Genomic DNA, 18,327 nt, shown 5'->3' on the forward strand with positions numbered 1-18,327 from the left:
GAGAGAGGAAGAGAGAGAGAGGAGGGGTGGGTAGAGAGAGAGAAATTTACGTAAGACACAGTATGGTGGCGCTCTATAGCTTAATAAAAAGGGACGTACTAGCTATTAGCTATAGACTAAAAACAGAAAAACTCAATGTGAATGTGTAGTTTTTATTAGTGTGAGAATAACAAGTGTCTGTATGGACCCTGCCTATCATGGCCTCTCTCCCCCTTCCTCCCCCTCCTCCCCTCTCCCCCTTTCTCCCCTCTCCACTCCCTCCTCCCTGTCCTGCCAGGGATGTTGAGTGGGTGACCTTTCTCTCAGCTAATCCACACCAAAAAGGCATAATTACTGTTGCCACTCCACGAGCCTCCTCAGGCCCAATAATCAATGCAGCCAATCGGCCCAAGGATCATCCGGTCACACACCACTGTGTCGCCGTGTGTGTGTGTACTTGTGTGTGTGTGTGCTTGTGTGTGTGTGTGTGTGTGTGTGTGTGTGTGTGTGTGTGTGTGTGTGTGTGTGTGTGTGTGTGTGCGTGCGTGCGTGCGTGCGTGCGTGCGTGCGTGCGTGCGTGCGTGCGTGCGTGCGTGCGTGCGTGCGTGCGTGCGTGTGTGTGTGTGTGCGTGTGTGTGTGTGTGTGAGACAGAGAGAGAGAAAGGGAGAGAGTGTGTGTATATGTTTGAGTATGTGTGTGTTAAACTAGCACACAAATGAGACAAAATGAGATGACAGAGAAAGAGAGCGATAGAGAAAGGAGAGAATGAAGGTAGTCAAGAGATCGAGGCCCCCCCCCCCCCACCACACACACACACACACACCACACACACTCCCTCTCTCCCTGTTGTGAATGTTGTGACACTAGATGACCTTACTGAGTTGCTGTTGTAAGCTCTGATTAGAATAGTTTCCCTTTAACCTTTATGGGACTGACATGCCTCGGAAACAACCATTGGTTTATGCAACAAGATCAACATATTCTGTTGTTAAAGTGAAACAGTGGTGGCATTTCTATTTCAGAACTCCCTGTATGTCTTCTAAAGACGGTGCATTCTGGAACTGGAACTTCTTGTAGCAGTGGGTTAGTATTTGTGGGCTTGGTTTGAAGCACTCCCACTCCTCTAAAAGCAGTCTGGGGTATAGCTACTACAACACACCAAAAGATACACTCACACACAAAGCACAGAATGTGATCAGAAATAGTGAGCAACGCAAGTTTAATTTTAGATGTAGCTGCGGGAACAAAGATATGTCTGGGAAAAAGTCTGGGAACTCTTTCTCTCCTATCTCTCCAATCTCTCTCTCTCTCCAGCTCTCTCCATCCCTCTGGCTGACAGGCTTTAAATCTAGAGGACTTGTTCAGTTAAAAGCACAACAAAACAAACTACTGTCAGCCCTATCACTTGAGGCGTACACCTGACTCTGTAGGTGTGAGCAGCGAGAGTGTGTTCACAGTTTCCCCAGGCAATCCAACCAGTCAACAGGTGGTGAAAATAAGATGCATCCCAAATGATACCTTATTTAGTGCACGACTTTTGAGCAGAGCCCTGTCAGAATGAGTGCACTATATAGGGAAAAGTGTGCCATTTGAGACAACCTAAGACTATGACAGACTTCAAACCTATGCCTCTTATGTACCAGAACAAGCATAACAGTCTGTACACTGAATGTCCCATCTGAATACAGTCAGAGGTAGCCGATGATGTTAGTACATTATGACATGGTAAGACATGGCCAAGCTATTGACACAGAGCATTATGACAAGGTTATGACATCGTCATGAACGGTCAACCTAAATGCAGGTCACGACATCATCAACCCTGGTCAAAACATCCTGACATGTGGTCAACATTAGTTAACCTATCGACACTTACGTTTTTTGACCTGGTCAGCAATATTCAATGGTCAATGGTCGATCTTTTGATAAGAGTCCACCACATTTTAATATGACAAGATATTAACCATGTTAACCTATCAATACTTGATTTTGACATGGTCAGCAATCATGAATGATTTCTATCATAGAGATCCTACCATGGCCAAGCCTATCTCCAACCTTTTTAATCTGTCTCTCCATTCTGTGGAGGTTCCCATTGCTTGGAAGGCAGCCATGGTTTGTCCTTTATTTAAAGGAGGAGATTAAGCTGATGCTAACTGTTATAGACCTATTTCTATTTTGCCCTGTTTATCAAAAGTGTTGGAAAAACTTGCCATTAATCAACTGACTGTCTTTCTTGATGTCTATAGTATTCTCTCTGGTATTCAATCTGGTTTCCGCTCAGGTTATGGATGTGTCACTGCAACCTTAAAGGTCCTCAATGATGTCACCATTGCCCTTGATTCTAAGCCATGTTGTGCTGCTCTTTTTATTGACTTGGCCAAAGCTTTTGATACAGTAGACCGTTCCATTCTTGTGGGCCGGCTAAGGAATATTGGTGTGTCAGAGGGGTCTTTGGCCTGGTTTGCTAACTACCTCTCTCAAAGAGTGCAGTGTATAAAGTCAGAAAATCTGTTGTCTCAACCACTGCCTGTCACCAAGAGAGTACTCCAAGGCTCAATCCTAGGCCCCACGCTCTTCTCAATTTACATCAACAACATAGCTCAGTCAGTAGGAAGCTCTCTCATCCATTTATATGCAGATTATACAGTCTTATATTCAGCTGCCCCCTCCCCTGATTTTGTGTTAAATGCACTCCAGCAAAGCTTTCTTAGTGTCCAACAAGCTTTCTCTACCCTTGACCTTGTTCTGAACACCTCCAAAACAAAGGTCATGTGGTTTGGTAAGAAGAATGCCCCTCCTCCCACAGGTGTGATTACTACCTCTGAGGGTTTAGAGCTTGAGGTAGTCACCTCATATGTCCTTCTCTCAGCACATATCAAAGCTGCAGGCTAAAGTTAAATCTAGACTTGGTTTCCTCTATCGCAATCGCTCCTCTTTCACCCCAGCTGCCAAACTAACCCTGATTCAGATGACCATCCTTCCCATGCTAGATTACAGAGAAATAATGTATAAATCGGCAGGTAAGGGTGCTCTCGAGCGACCAGATGTTCTTTACCATTTGGCCATCAGATATGCCACCAATGTTCTTTATAGGACACATCACTGCACTCTATACTCCTCTGTAAACTGGTCATCTCTGTATACCCATCGCAAGACCCACTGGTTGATGCTTATTTATAAGCACCCCCCTATCTGAGATATCTACTGCAGCCCTCATCCTCCACATACAACACCCATTCTGCCAGTCACATTCTGTTAAAGGCCCCGAAAGCACACACATCACTAGGTCGCTCGTCTTTTTAGTTCGCTGCAGCTAGCGACTGGAACGAGCTGCAACAAACACTCAAACTGGACAGTTTTATCTCAAATCTCTTAATTCAAAGACTCAATCATGGACACTCTTATTGACAGTTGTGGCTGCTTTGTGTGATGTATTGTTGTCTCTACCTTCTTGCCCTTTGTGCTGTTGTCTGTGCCCAATAATGTTTGTACCATGTTTTGTGCTGCTACCATGTTGTGTTGCTACCATGGTTGCTCTATCAATAAGGAGCCCTATGACATAGTCAACCATGCTCACAAAGTACTACGACTGACCTGGTCAACTCTGTCAACCTAAGAGCATTATGACACAGTCTAACTCAAACAACTTTCAGATATCACCCAACCACAACCATGCCTTTAGATGTGTGTGTGTGTGTGTGTGTGTGTGTGTGTGTGTGTGTGTGTGTGTGTGTGTGTGTGTGTGTGTGTGTGTGTGTGTGTGTGTGTGTGTGTGTGTGTGTGTGTGTGTGTGTGTGTGTGTGTGTGTGTGTGTGTGTGTGTGTGTGTGTGTGTGTGTGTGTGTGTGTGTGTGTGTGTGTGTGTGTGTGTGTGTGTGTGTGTGTGTGTGTGTGTGTGTGTGTGTGTGCGTGTGTGTGCGTGTGTGTGTGTGCATGCATCACTGCGTGCATGTGGGTGTGTGTAAGACAAGAGAGAAATGGAGAGGGAGAGCGTGTGTATATGTTTGAGTATGTGTGTGGGTGTGCGTGTGTGTGTATGTGTGTGTGTGTGCGCATGAGTATGTTGAGGTATGTATCCGGTGTGCGTATAAGTGTAGAGGGAAGCAGACAAACAGTGTGTGAATGCAGACTGAAGACATGAGACCCCAGAGAGCTGCCCCAGTCAGCCAGCCTGCTGAGTGAAACACTGTAGTCATGTTTAGATTGGGGATGCTGGGGAGGAGATGAAAATGAGAGGGGGTGAGGAAACGGACGGTGGAAGGTAAGAGGGGGAAAGGAGAGAGGGTGAGGAAGAGTCAGGGGGCAGGGGGCAGGGGGCGGGGGGCGGGGGCGGGGGAGCAGATAAGGGAAAGAAAGAAGAGGAAATGAGGGGTTCAAGAGGTGTAGACAAGAGCCAGGCAGAGGGTGGACATGTTGAGGTAGAGGCAGAGCGGGAAGGTGAGAGGGGCAGATGAAGGTTCCACGCGGGGTAGAGGGGAGGGGGGGCTCCAAGTAGTGTGGAGGAGAGGGGGGCTCCAAGTAGGGTGGAGGAGAGGGGGGCTCCAAGTAGGGTGGAGGATAGGGGGGCTCCAAGTAGAGTTGAGGAGAGGGGGGCTCCAAGTAGTGTGGAGGAGAGGGGGGCTCCAAGTAGAGTTGAGGAGAGGGGGGCTCCAAGTAGTGTGGAGGAGAGGGGGGCTCCAAGTAGGGTGGAGGAGAGGGGGGCTCCAAGTAGAGTTGAGGAGAGGGGGGCTCCAAGTAGTGTGGAGGAGAGGGGGGCTCCAAGTAGGGTAGAGGAGAGGGGGGCTCCAAGTAGGGTGGAGGAGAGGGGGGCTCCAAGTAGGGTGGAGGAGAGGGGGGCTCCAAGTAGGGTGGAGGAGAGGGGGGCTCCAAGTAGGGCAGAGGGGGGCTCCAAGTAGGGTAGAGGAGAGGGGGGCTCCAAGTAGGGTTGAGGAGAGGGGGGGCTCCAAGTAGGGTTGAGGAGAGGGGGGCTCCAAGTAGGGTAGAGGAGAGGGGGGCTCCAAGTAGGGTAGATGAGAGGGGGGCTCCAAGTAGGGTAGAGGAGAGGGGGGCTCCAAGTAGGGTAGATGAGAAGGAGGGCTCCAAGTAGGGTGGAGGAGAGGGGGGCTCCAAGTAGGGTAGAGGAGAGGGGGGCTCCAAGTAGGGTAGAGGAGAGGGGGGCTCCAAGTAGGGAAGAGGGGGGCTCCAAGTAGGGTAGAGGAGAGGGGGGCTCCAAGTAGGGTTGAGGAGAGGGGGGGCTCCAAGTAGGGTAGAGGAGAGGGGGGCTCCAAGTAGGGTAGAGGAGAGGGGGGCTCCAAGTAGGGTAGATGAGAGGGGGGCTCCAAGTAGGGTAGAGGAGAGGGGGGCTCCAAGTAGGGTAGATGAGAAGGAGGGCTCCAAGTAGGGTGGAGGAGAGGGGGGCTCCAAGTAGTGTGGAGGAGAGGGGGGCTCCAAGTAGGGTTGATGAGAAGGAGGGCTCCAAGTAGGGTGGAGGAGAGGGGGGCTCCAAGTAGTGTGGAGGAGAGGGGGGCTCCAAGTAGGGTAGAGGAGAAGGAGGGCTCCAAGTAGGGTAGATGAGAGGGGGGCTCCAAGTAGGGTAGAGGAGAGGGGGGGCTCCAAGTAGGGTGGAGGAGAGGGGGGCTCCAAGTAGTGTGGAGGAGAGGGGGGCTCCAAGTAGGGTAGAGGAGAAGGAGGGCTCCAAGTAGGGTAGATGAGAGGGGGGCTCCAAGTAGGGTTGAGGAGAGGGGGGCTCCAAGTAGGGTGGAGGAGAGGGGGGCTCCAAGTAGGGTAGAGGAGAAGGAGGGCTCCAAGTAGGGTAGATGAGAGGGGGGCTCCAAGTAGGGTAGAGGAGAGGGGGGCTCCAAGTAGGGTAGAGGAGAGGGGGGGCTCCCAGTAGGGTAGAGGAGAGGGGGGCTCCAAGTAGTGTGGAGGAGAGGGGGGCTCCAAGTAGGGTAGATGAGAGGGGGGGCTCCCAGTAGGGTAGAGGAGAGGGGGGGCTCCCAGTAGGGTAGAGGAGAGGGGGGGCTCCAAGTGGGGTAGAGGAGGAGAGGTCTCGTCACTCAGCTGTGTTTCAGTGACACCTGAACCTCCACTGACCAGGTTGACCGGGTCGTGACTGGCTCCCAAAGCAGGAGAAACCAAAGGGGGGGAGGCTGACCTTTGACCCTGGACCACTCATCACAACCTCCATATACCCCCTGCTCCCCTTTTCCCCTGGTTGCTCTCTCTCGCTTGCTGTCTCTCTCTTTCTCTTTCTCTCTCTCTCTTCACCTGCCATATTCACTCTTGTGGTTCACGGTTTAAACTGCGTCATTTCATACAGAACAGACAGAACAGACAGGGCAGTAGAAGATTTTGTGTACTCTGCATAGTAGGGGTAAAGATGAAGTACTGCAGAAAGGATACAAAAGACATCATAGCTAGGACACACACGGGCACGTATAGAAATCCACAGACAGACACATCCTTGCAAATGTGTGTGTCCCCTGAGAGCTAGGCTTAATCCCAGGTTTACACTGATGGGACAACAGGGCTAACAGGGTGTGTCCCCTGAGAGCTAGGCTTAATCCAGGTTTACACTGATGGTACAACAGGGCTAACAGGGTGTGTCTCCTGAGAGCTAGGCTTAATCCCAGGTTTACACTGATAGGACAACAGGGCTAACAGGGTGTGTCTCCTGAGAGCTAGGCTTAATCCCAGGTTTACACTGATAGGACAACAGGGCTAACAGGGTGTGTCTCCTGAGAGCTAGGCTTAATCCCAGGTTTACACTGATAGGACAACAGGGCTAACAGGGTATGTCTCCTGAGAGCTAGGCTTAATTCCAGGTTTACACTGATGGGACAACAGGGCTAACAAGGTGTGTCTCCTGAGAGCTAGGCTTAATCCCAGGTTTACACTGATAGGACAACAGGGCTAACAGGGTGTGTCCCCTGAGAGCTAGGCTTAATCCCAGGTTTACACTGATGGGACAACAGGGCTAACAGGGTGTGTCACCTGAGAGCTAGGCTTAATCCCAGGTTTACACTGATAGGACAACAGGTCTAACAGGGTGTGTCCCCTGAGAGCTAGGCTTAATCCCAGGTTTACACTGATAGGACAACAGGGCTAACAGGGTGTGTCCCCTGAGAGCTAGGCTTAATCACAGGTTTACACTGATAGGACAACAGGGATAACAGGGTGTGTCCCCTGAGAGCTAGGCTTAATCCCAGGTTTACAGTGATGGGACAACAGCGAGCTAATCTTTCTAACAGGGTGTTTATCTACAACCAGGACACCTGAATCCCAAACACACACTATTGACCCAGAGAGAGAGAGGGAGAGGGAAGGAGAGAAAGAAAGATAGTGAGGGGGAGAAAGGGGTTGAAAAGATGGAGAGGTGAGAAGGAGAACCAGGGACAGGCGGAGTGGTGAGAAACAGAGAGAGAGAGAGAGAGAGAGAGAGAGAGAGAGAGAGAGAGAGAGAGAGAGAGAGAGAGAGAGAGAGAGAGAGAGAGAGAGAGAGAGAGAGAGAGAGAGAGAGAGAGAGAAGGAGGGGGATCAGTCCAGAGAGATAGACAGACTATGTTGTCAGGTATGCAGATGAGTGTGTAATCACATCAATGCAGGAGTGGACACAAGCAGTCCCACAGGACCATGTGACCATGGAGACAGCACACACACACACATTGAGTCTAAAAGCTAACTTGTCAACCGAATGTCAACATCTAGACTCCCTCTCATCCTGACCTCTCCTACACAGGCACTCAGTAAGGTACAGAAGTCCAGAGAGGACATAAGAATACATTAATAATAATCCAGAGATCACAACTTGTTTATCTCATGATCACTACATAACAAATGTTGTTTTGTCTTGATCACAAGATCATTTTATTGTTATCACAACATAAAAAAGTAGTTTTGCCGAGATCACAAGATAATCAAAAGTACCATGCACCATCCATTCATTTGTTCAGTTGCACCATGCACGATAACCACCTCATCAAGGAGCCCTGTGACTGCCGCTGCATTGATCGTGATGCGCTTGTGGGGCATTTAAGCCCTGAATTGGTTGTTCTGCCCCTGAACAAGGCAGTTGACCCACTGTTCCTAGGCTGTCATTGTAAATAAGAATTTGTTCTTAACTGACTTGCCTAGTTAAATTCCTGACAGGCTGACGTGGTGACCCTCCCACTCTGTCTGCCGAATAATTTCTCTTTGCTCTTGTTTTCCTTTATAGGTTGTCAGTGGGAGGAGCCGGGAGGGTCGTCAGCGACATGGGACACACCTGGGCCCGGGTGTGTCCCAGGATGAATACACCTCTTCCCCATTCATTGAGGAGACTCTACATGCAGACAAGCTGTCAGATTGTGGTTGTGGCTGTTTTGTTTGTTTGCTTTGGCACCTTTCAACACCCCTCATTATCATATTTATGCACGCAACCACTCACTTACACTACTGAATACACACACTACTGTTAATTGTAAAAGGTTCAGTTAATAAATAGATTTTAGTTATTCCTTGATCTCTACGTTGTCTCCCTTTTCGTTACGGGCTACGTGCCGGTTTGTGACACTGATTAGATTCAATTTCAGCCTCAGGCTGATAAGTCAGGACGCTGCCTTGTAGGCTGTTTCATGGGTAAAGCTACTTGAAGGCAGATTAGCTGTCAGTGCCCAACAACCTCTTAGCTCAAGGTAAGGGACATTTAGCTTGCTAACATTCTAACTTCGAAACTGATAATGAGCTCCAAACACAAGTGTTAGCATGAAATGTACCATCCCTTAGGTTAACAATCAATAAAAACGTATGTACTGATCCACCGTGGGCTCTGCCACCTCAGCCATACTGTCAATCTATCATCAATATGTCCAATCCTATTTATAGAGTTTATCTCATGATCTCCACAAAACAAATGTTGTTGTGATCTTCAAATAAATACGTTGTGATCTCGACGTAAAGAGGGAATAATAGTTTTATTTATGTCCTCTCTGGACTTCCGTAGTAAGGTACTCTATGATGAAAGTACTGGGGTTTGTTTCTCGAACTAAGATTAAACCTAGTCCTGGACTAAAAAGCATGCTCAATGGAGAATCTCTACTGAAAGTGCTTTTGAGTCCAGGACTAGGCTTATCTGTGTCCGGATAACTGTGAGTTAAAGCTACTGTATCTGTACAACCGTTTAATGTCAAATGAGCAATATGAAAACTAAATAGGTAGACTACTCAGGCAATACTCATGTTAGACCGACAGAGACAGATAGTTTACTGAAACTAAGCTTATTCCTACTTGTCCCTTTTCATTCACACAAGCCTAAAAACTGACCTCTGAATGTCAAACCCCCTGCCTCTGTCTTTCCCTGTCGCTTATCTTTGTGTAGACAGCACACAACCACACATGCATGCACCAACTCACCCACACACACACACACCGACCCACACACACCCAGCCCCTGTCCCTATTCGCACCAACACTCTAACACCAGTGGCTAACTGCCACTTCAGTATAGGCTGGAATCTGCCTGCCTGCCGTAATATTGCACGCGGTGGCGTTAACTTCCCAATTGGGATATCAGCTGCGGCAGGCACGTCAGAGCCACGAGCAGCCAAGGAGCTAAATGTCAGTCTATAGATCGGAGAGGAGACTAAAGATCCCATCATCGTCCGGCAGGACACAGGTGACACGGCGGACAGAGGGGTCCTGATGATCCCTGCCAGGACGAGAGAGGGGTGAGGGGGACTGACAGAGGGGTCCTGATGATCCCTGCCAGGACGAGAGAGGGGTGAGGGGGACTGACAGAGGGGTCCTGATGATCCCTGCCAGGACGAGAGAGGGGTGAAAGACAAGCACTGTCATTAAGACACACACACGTTGGTATGTGCGCATACACAGACACTCCTAGACACTCACACACACACTGTCTGACAATGATGTTACAGACTAGTGCAGTCATTAGAATTGTCCCTGCGGTCCTTAGGATCGAGCCCTCATGGCTCACATGATACCAAGTGCTTGGGGGAGAGGAGAGAGGAAGTGAGGAAGGAAGGACAAAGGGATGAAGGAGGGAATAGGGGGAGGTGGAGGAGGTGGTTGACTTTCCAGTTGTCTGCAGGTGAGACTGTGGACCTGGAGAGGTCAACAGGCATCTGACACACACACACGAACACACACAAACATACACACACACACACGAACACACACACACACACGAACACACACACACATACAAACAAATAGACAGTGATGGAAAAAGAACCCAACTATCATACTTGAGTAAAAGTAAAGATACCATAATCAAACATGACTCAAGTAAAAGTATAAGTCAGTCAGTAAAATTCTTCTTGAGTAAAAGTATAAAAGTATTTGGTTTAAAATATACTTAAGTATCAAAAGTAAAAATATAAATTATTTCAATTTCCTTATATTAAGCTAACCAGATGGTGGTTGCATGCATACTTAAGTGGTACTTTGAAGTATTTTTAATTAAGTACTTTACACCACTGCAAATAGAGGACGCAGTACACACACTGAAAGATATTTTCTTGCATTTCTTATCAGGCTTACATTATAACAGTACAGTGGTGAAGACACACGGCTGACAACTAAATTACTTTTTGCCTGAAGGGACAGGGACATACCGGTTATCGCTGCATATTTTCTTTCTCTCTGTCTCTGTCTGTCAATCAGAATCACACACTGAACTAAATTAATTAAAGTCACACAAACATTTCCATAATTCTCTGAGTTAACAAACACTATTATTCCTGGGTATAAACTATTAGACAAATTAAAAACAAAAAAGGATGTTTTAAGTAAGAAGTAGGCATTGGTCTGTAGCGGGAAAAGCAAGGTAATTCAGCACCACAATGCCTACTCCACCCACACTCTACCAAGGTTTTACAGCACACAGCTTTGACCTAATACAGTAGCTATGTTGGTCTATTGTACTTAACCTCCTCTGTCACTTTAAGCAAGGTATGTTGCATCGGTTTTTTCTTAATCCACCGCATCTGTGGTGAAAGGTGACAGAGCTAAAGCATCTGTGGTGAAAGGTGACAGAGCTAAAGCATCTGTGGTGAAAGGTGACAGAGCTAAAGCATCTGTGGTGAAAGGTGACAGAGCTAAAGCATCTGTGGTGAAAGGTGACAGAGCTAAAGCATCTGTGGTGAAAGGTGACAGAGCTAAAGCATCTGTGGTGAAAGGTGACAGAGCTAAAGCATCTGTGGTGAAAGGTGACAGAGCTAAAGCATCTGTGGTGAAAGGTGACAGAGCTAAAGCATCTGTGGTGAAAGGTGACAGAGCTAAAGCATCTGTGGTGAAAGGTGACAGAGCTAAAGGATCTGTGGTGAAAGGTGACAGAGCTAAAGCATCTGTGGTGAAAGGTGACAGAGCTAAAGCATCTGTGGTGAAAGGTGACAGAGCTAAAGCATCTGTGGTGAAAGGTGACAGAGCTAAAGCATCTGTGGTGAAAGGTGACAGAGCTAAAGGATCTGTGGTGAAAGGTGACAGAGCTAAAGGATCTGTGGTGAAAGGTGACAGAGCTAAAGCATCTGTGGTGAAAGGTGACAGAGCTAAAGGATCTGTGGTGAAAGGTGACAGAGCTAAAGCATCTGTGGTGAAAGGTGACAGAGCTAAAGCATCTGTGGTGAAAGGTGACAGAGCTAAAGCATCTGTGGTGAAAGGTGACAGAGCTAAAGCATCTGTGGTGAAAGGTGACAGAGCTAAAGCATCTGTGGTGAAAGGTGACAGAGCTAAAGCATCTGTGGTGAAAGGTGACAGAGCTAAAGCAATGTTTGTGAGACCATGAGACATCCTGAAAATCGGTATTCTCACAAAAACGCATCTGAACGATTTGACCTATATACTTTCCTCTATGGAAAGAATGTACTCTCACGAACACATTGGTGTCCTCCATTCTGCTCTATCCCCACAAGCGTCTTGAGACTAGTATGAAGTCGGTACAGCTGATCTGCCAACTTCTGTCTTTAGCGTTCGAACTGTTTGAGCTACACACTAATATGACCCCTCTGTAGAATGGCAAGACTCTCATGAATACGTACATGTTGGTTGTTTTGCTCTAGGAAGGTGGAGGGATGTGGACAGGGTATACACTACCGTTCAAAAGTTTGGGGTCACTTAGAAATGTCCTTGTTTTTGAAAGAAAAGGTAATTTTTTGTCCATTAAAATAACATCAAATTGATCAGAAATACAGTGTAGACATTGTTGATGACTATTGTAGCTGGAAACGGTGGATTTTCAATGGAATATCTACATACAGCAACCATCACTCCTGTGTTCCAATGGCACATTGTGTAAGCTAATCCAAGTTTATCATTTTAAAGGCTAATTGATCATTAGAAAACCCTTTTGAAATTACTGTTGTTCTGATTAAAGAAGCAATAAAACTGGCCTTCTTTAGACTAGTTGAGTACCTGGAGCATCAGCATTTGTGGGGTCGATTACAGGCTCAAAATGGCCAGAAACAAAGAACTTTCTTCTGAAACTCGTCAGCCTATTCTTGTTCTGAGAAATGAAGGCTATTCCATGCGAGAAAGGCCAGCATCCCGGAGTCGCCTCTTCACTGTTGACGTTGAGACTGGTGTTTTGCAGGTACTTGCGAGTTCTGATACTTTTGAGCCATGACACAGAAGCCATGACTCTGGATCAGAAGGTTGCATGTTCAATCCCAGCGGTGGGCTCTATCCCAAACCTTAACCCTTACTTAACCGTTTGGAATGAGTGCCTAACGTCATGTTTTAACCCTATTCCAAACCTTAACCCTTACCTTAACCCTTCACTTTGAGGTTAGACGTTTGGAGCAACCTCGAAATGTTATGTTTGGAGAACCGTAGATAAACTTCTAATTCTACAGTGAGACTGTGAGAGCTTGTTGTTTTTACAAGTGCTGTTGCAACATGAAACAAATAGATCACGCATCTTTACAACTTTATGATTTTACCGGCTGAACTAATGGGAACATTGATGTGTGTCATGTAATCTATACTGATTATTTTTCTACTACTACTACTACAATAACTACTACTGCTACAACTTCTTGTACCACTACCACTACTGTTTCTACTAAACTACTAAAAAGAAACTCTCACTGTCAACTGCGTTTATTTTCAACAAACTTAACATGGGTAAATATTTGTATGAACATAACAAGATTCAACAACTGAGACATAAACTGAACAAGTTCCACAGACATGTGACTAACAGAAATGGAATAATGTGTCCCCGAACAAAGGGGGGGGTCAAAATCAAAAGTAACAGTCAGTATCTGGTGTGGCCACCAGCTGCATTACATACTGCAGTGCATTTCCTCCTCATGGACTGCACCAGCTTTGCCAGTTCTTGCTGTGAGATGTTACCCCACTCTTCCACCAAGGCATCTGCAAGTTCCTGGGGAGAACGGCCCTAGCCCTCACCCTCCGATCCAACAGGTCCCAGATGTGCTCAATGGGATTGAGATCAATCCAAGATGGCGTAGCAGTCAGATGTCCTTTGTCCTCGTCCTGTCCCGTGTATATATTTTTTATATATTTTTCTTCGCATTTCTTTTTATATATATATTTTTTCTTCTTAAAAACTCAACTTCAAAACACTCTCCTGCAACCTACCTCACCAAATGTGGTGCGGATGTGTTTTTTTTTCTCCTCAAAGGTATTATTCACCTCGTATCCGAAATCTAACAACAAAATGCTAGCCAGAAGTTAGCCAGCTCACAAGCTAACGTGAGTAGTTCAGCTAACCACAGCTAGCGCTTATCAGCTATCCTTTAGCTCGGAAAACTATTGCCAGTTTTGTACAACGCGACTCAGACCAGAGCATACCAGACCTATTTTCTCTCCATATCCCCGGATTTTTACCGCAAGCTCTGGACATTTACACCTGGATCTTGCAGCTAACTAGCTGCTATCCGAGTGACTATTGGCTAACATCAATTCCGGAGCAAACACCAATTATCCCGGAGCTAGCCAGCTGAAGAGTTCCATCAGCCACTCCTGGGCTACAATCACCCATCCGGACCCGTTTTACTGCCGATGCGGAGCCCCACCGGGCCTTCACGACTGGGATACCGACGTTATCTGCCCGAGGGAGTTATTCATCTAGCCAGAAGTTAGCCAGCTCACAAGCTAACGTGAGTAGTTCAGCTAACCACAGCTAGCGCTTATCAGCTATCCTTTAGCTCGGAAAACTATTGCCAGTTTTGTACAACGCGACTCAGACCAGAGCATACCAGACCTATTTTCTCTCCATATCCCCGGATTTTTACCGCAAGCTCTGGACATTTACACCTGGATCTTGCAGCTAACTAGCTGCTATCCGAGTGACTATTGGCTAACATCAATTCCGGAGCAAACACCAATTATCCCGGAGCTAGCCAGCTGAAGAGTTCCATCAGCCACTCCTGGGCTACAATCACCCATCCGGACCCGTTTTACTGCCGATGCGGAGCCCCACCGGGCCTTCACGACTGGGATACCGACGTTATCTGCCCGAGGGAGTTATTCAACTGGCCCCTCCATCGCGACGTTACCTGAACGCCCATATGCTAACTGCGGCCCGCTAATCGTTAGCTGTCTTGAGCATATCGGCTGCTATCTGAACAGGTCTATCGAACAATCTTACGCCGCGGGCTAGCTTAGTGGAGGCCTCACTGCTCCATCTACGGCTGCCCCCTGGACACTATGATCACTTGGCTACATAGCTGATGCTTGCTTGACTGTCCATTAATTCACGGTACTCCATTCCGTTTATTTGTGTTTTATCTGTCGGCTCTGTGCTTTAACTCAGGATCTGTGTGTAGTTAATCCGACCCTCTCTGCCTAGCCGTCGCCATTTTTACCTGCTGCTGCTGTGTTAACTGACTAGCTGCTGTTATCTCACCTGTTGTTTTAGCTAGCTCTCCCAATCAAGACCTGCAATCACTTTATGCCTTATTGTATGTCTCCCTCAAATATCAATATGCCTTGCATACTGTTGTTCAGGCTAGTTATCATTGTTTTGGTTTGCAATGGACCCCGTAGTTCCACTCTCCGTACCTCCGATACCTCCTTTGTCCCACCCCCCACACATGCGGTGACCTCACCCATTGAGACCAGCATGTCCAGAGATACAACCTCTCTTATCATCACCCAGTGCCTGGGCTTGCCTCCGCTGTACCCACGCCCCACCATACCCCTGTCTGCACATTATGCCCAGAATCTATTCTACCACGCCCATAAATCTGCTCCTTTTATTCTTTGTCCCCAACGCTCTAGGCGACCAGTTTTGATAGCCTTTAGCCGCACCCTCATCCTACTACACCTCTGTTCCTCGGGTGATGTGGAGGTAAACCCAGGCCCTGCATGTCCCCAGTCACCCTCATTTGTTGACTTCTGTGATCGAAAAAGCCTTGGCCTCATGCATGTCAACATCAGAAGCCTCCTCCCTAAGTTTGCCTTACTCACCGCTTTAGCACACTCTGCCAACCCTGATGTCCTTGCCGTGTCCGAATCCTGGCTTAGGAAGGCCACCAAAAATTCTGAGATTTCCATACCCAACTATAACACTTTCCGTCAAGATAGAACTGCCAAAGGGGGAGGAGTTGCAATCTACTGCAGAGATAGCCTGCAAAGTTCTGTCATACTTTCCAGGTCTATGCCCAAACAGTTCGAACTTCTAATTTAAAAAATTAATCTCTCCAGAAATAAGTCTCTCACTGTTGCCGCCTGCTACCGACCCCCCTCAGCTCCCAGCTGTGCCCTGGACACCATCTGTGAATTGATCGCTCCCCATCTAGCTTCAGAGTTTGTTCTGTTAGGTGACCTAAACTGGGATATGCTTAACACCCCGGCAGTCCTACAATCCAAGCTTGATGCCCTCAATCTCACACAAATCATCAAGGAACCCACCAGGTACAACCCTAAATCCGTAAACATGGGCACCCTAATAGACATTATCCTGACCAACCTGCCCTCCAAATACACCTCTGCTGTCTTCAATCAAGATCTCAGTGATCACTGCCTCATTGCCTGTATCCGCCACGGGTCCGCGGTCAAACGACCACCCCTCATCACTGTCAAACGCTCCCTAAAACACTTCTGCGAGCAGGCCTTTCTAATCGACCTGGCCCGGGTACCCTGGAAGGATATTGACCTCATCCCGTCAGTTGAGGATGCCTGGTCATTCTTTAAATGTTACTTCCTCACCATATTAGACAAGCATGCTCCGTTCAAAAAATGCAGAACCAAGAACAGATATAGCCCTTGGTTCACTCCAGACCTGACTGCCCTCGACCAGCACAAAAACATCCTGTGGCGAACTGCAATAGCATCGAAGAGCCCCCGCGATATGCAACTGTTCAGGGAAGTCAGGAACCAATACACGCAGTCAGTCAGGAAAGCAAAGGCCAGCTTTTTCAAGCAGAAATTTGCATCCTGTAGCTCTAACTCCAAAAAGTTCTGGGATACTGTAAAGTCCATGGAGAACAAGAGCACCTCCTCCCAGCTGCCCACTGCACTGAGGCTAGGTAACACGGTCACCACCGATAAATCCGTGATAATCGAAGACTTCAACAAGCATTTCTCAATGGCTGGCCATGCCTTCCTCCTGGCGACTCCAACCTTGGCCAACAGCCCCGCCCCCTCCGCTGCTACTCGCCCAAGCCTCCCCAGCTTCTCCTTTACCCAAATCCAGATAGCAGATGTTCTGAAAGAGCTGGAAAACCTGGACCCATACAAATCAGCTGGGCTTGACAATCTGGACCCCCTATTTCTGAAACTGTCCGCCGCCATTGTCGCACCCCCTATCACCAGCCTGTTCAACCTCTCCTTCGTATCATCTGAGATCCCCAAGGATTGGAAAGCTGCCGCGGTCATCCCCCTCTTCAAAGGGGGAGACACCCTGGACCCAAACTGTTACAGACCTATATCCATCCTGCCCTGCCTATCTAAGGTCTTCGAAAGCCAAGTCAACAAACAGATCACTGACCATCTCGAATCCCACCGTACCTTCTCCGCTGTGCAATCCGGTTTCCGAGCCGGTCATGGGTGCACCTCAGCCACGCTCAAGGTACTAAACGATATCATAACCGCCATCGATAAAAGACATTACTGTGCAGCCGTCTTCATCGACCTGGCCAAGACTTTCGACTCTGTCAATCACCATATTCTTATCGGCAGACTCAGTAGCCTCGGTTTTTCTAATGACTGCCTTGCCTGGTTCACCAACTACTTTGCAGACAGAGTTCAGTGTGTCAAATCGGAGGGCATGTTGTCCGGTCCTCTGGCAGTCTCTATGGGGGTACCACAGGGTTCAATTCTCGGGCCGACTCTTTTCTCTGTATACATCAATGATGTTGCTCTTGCTGCGGGCGATTCCCTGATCCACCTCTACGCAGACGACACCATTCTATATACTTCCGGCCCTTCCTTGGACACTGTACTATCTAACCTCCAAACGAGCTTCAATGCCATACAACACTCCTTCCGTGGCCTCCAACTGCTCTTAAACGCTAGTAAAACCAAATGCATGCTTTTCAACCGTTCGCTGCCTGCACCCGCACGCCCGACTAGCATCACCACCCTGGACGGTTCCGACCTAGAATATGTGGACATCTATAAGTACCTAGGTGTCTGGCTAGACTGCAAACTCTCCTTCCAGACTCATATCAAACATCTCCAATCCAAAATCAAAGCAAGAATCGGCTTTCTATTCCGCAACAAAGCCTCCTTCACTCACGCCGCCAAACTTACCCTAGTAAAACTGACTATCCTACCGATCCTCGACTTCGGCGATGTCATCTACAAAATAGCTTCCAATACTCTACTCAGCAAACTGGATGCAGTTTATCACAGTGCCATTCGTTTTGTTACTAAAGCACCTTATACGACCCACCACTGCGACCTGTATGCCCTAGTCGGCTGGCCCTCGCTACATGTTCGTCGTCAGACCCACTGGCTCCAGGTCATCTACAAGGCTATGCTAGGTAAAGTGCCGCCTTATCTCAGTTCACTGGTCACGATGGCTACACCCACCCGCAACACGCGCTCCAGCAGGTGTATCTCACTGATCATCCCTAAAGCCAAAACCTCATTTGGACGCCTTTCCTTCCAGTTCTCTGCTGCCTGCGACTGGAACGAATTGCAAAAATCTCTGAAGTTGGAGACTTTTATCTCCCTCAACAACTTTAAAAATCTGCTATCCGAGCAGCTAACCGATCGCTGCAGCTGTACATAGTCCATCTGTAAACTACCCACCCAATTTACCTACCTCACCCCCCATACTGCTTTTATTTATTTACTTTTCTGCTCTTTTGCACACCAGTATCTCTTCTTGCACATGATCATCTGATGATTTATCACTCCAGTGTTAATCTGCTAAATTGTAATTATTCGATTTAT

The sequence above is a fragment of the Salvelinus alpinus genome, chromosome 26 (assembly GCF_045679555.1).
Source record: "Salvelinus alpinus chromosome 26, SLU_Salpinus.1, whole genome shotgun sequence".
NCBI classification, from domain to species: domain Eukaryota; kingdom Metazoa; phylum Chordata; class Actinopteri; order Salmoniformes; family Salmonidae; genus Salvelinus; species Salvelinus alpinus.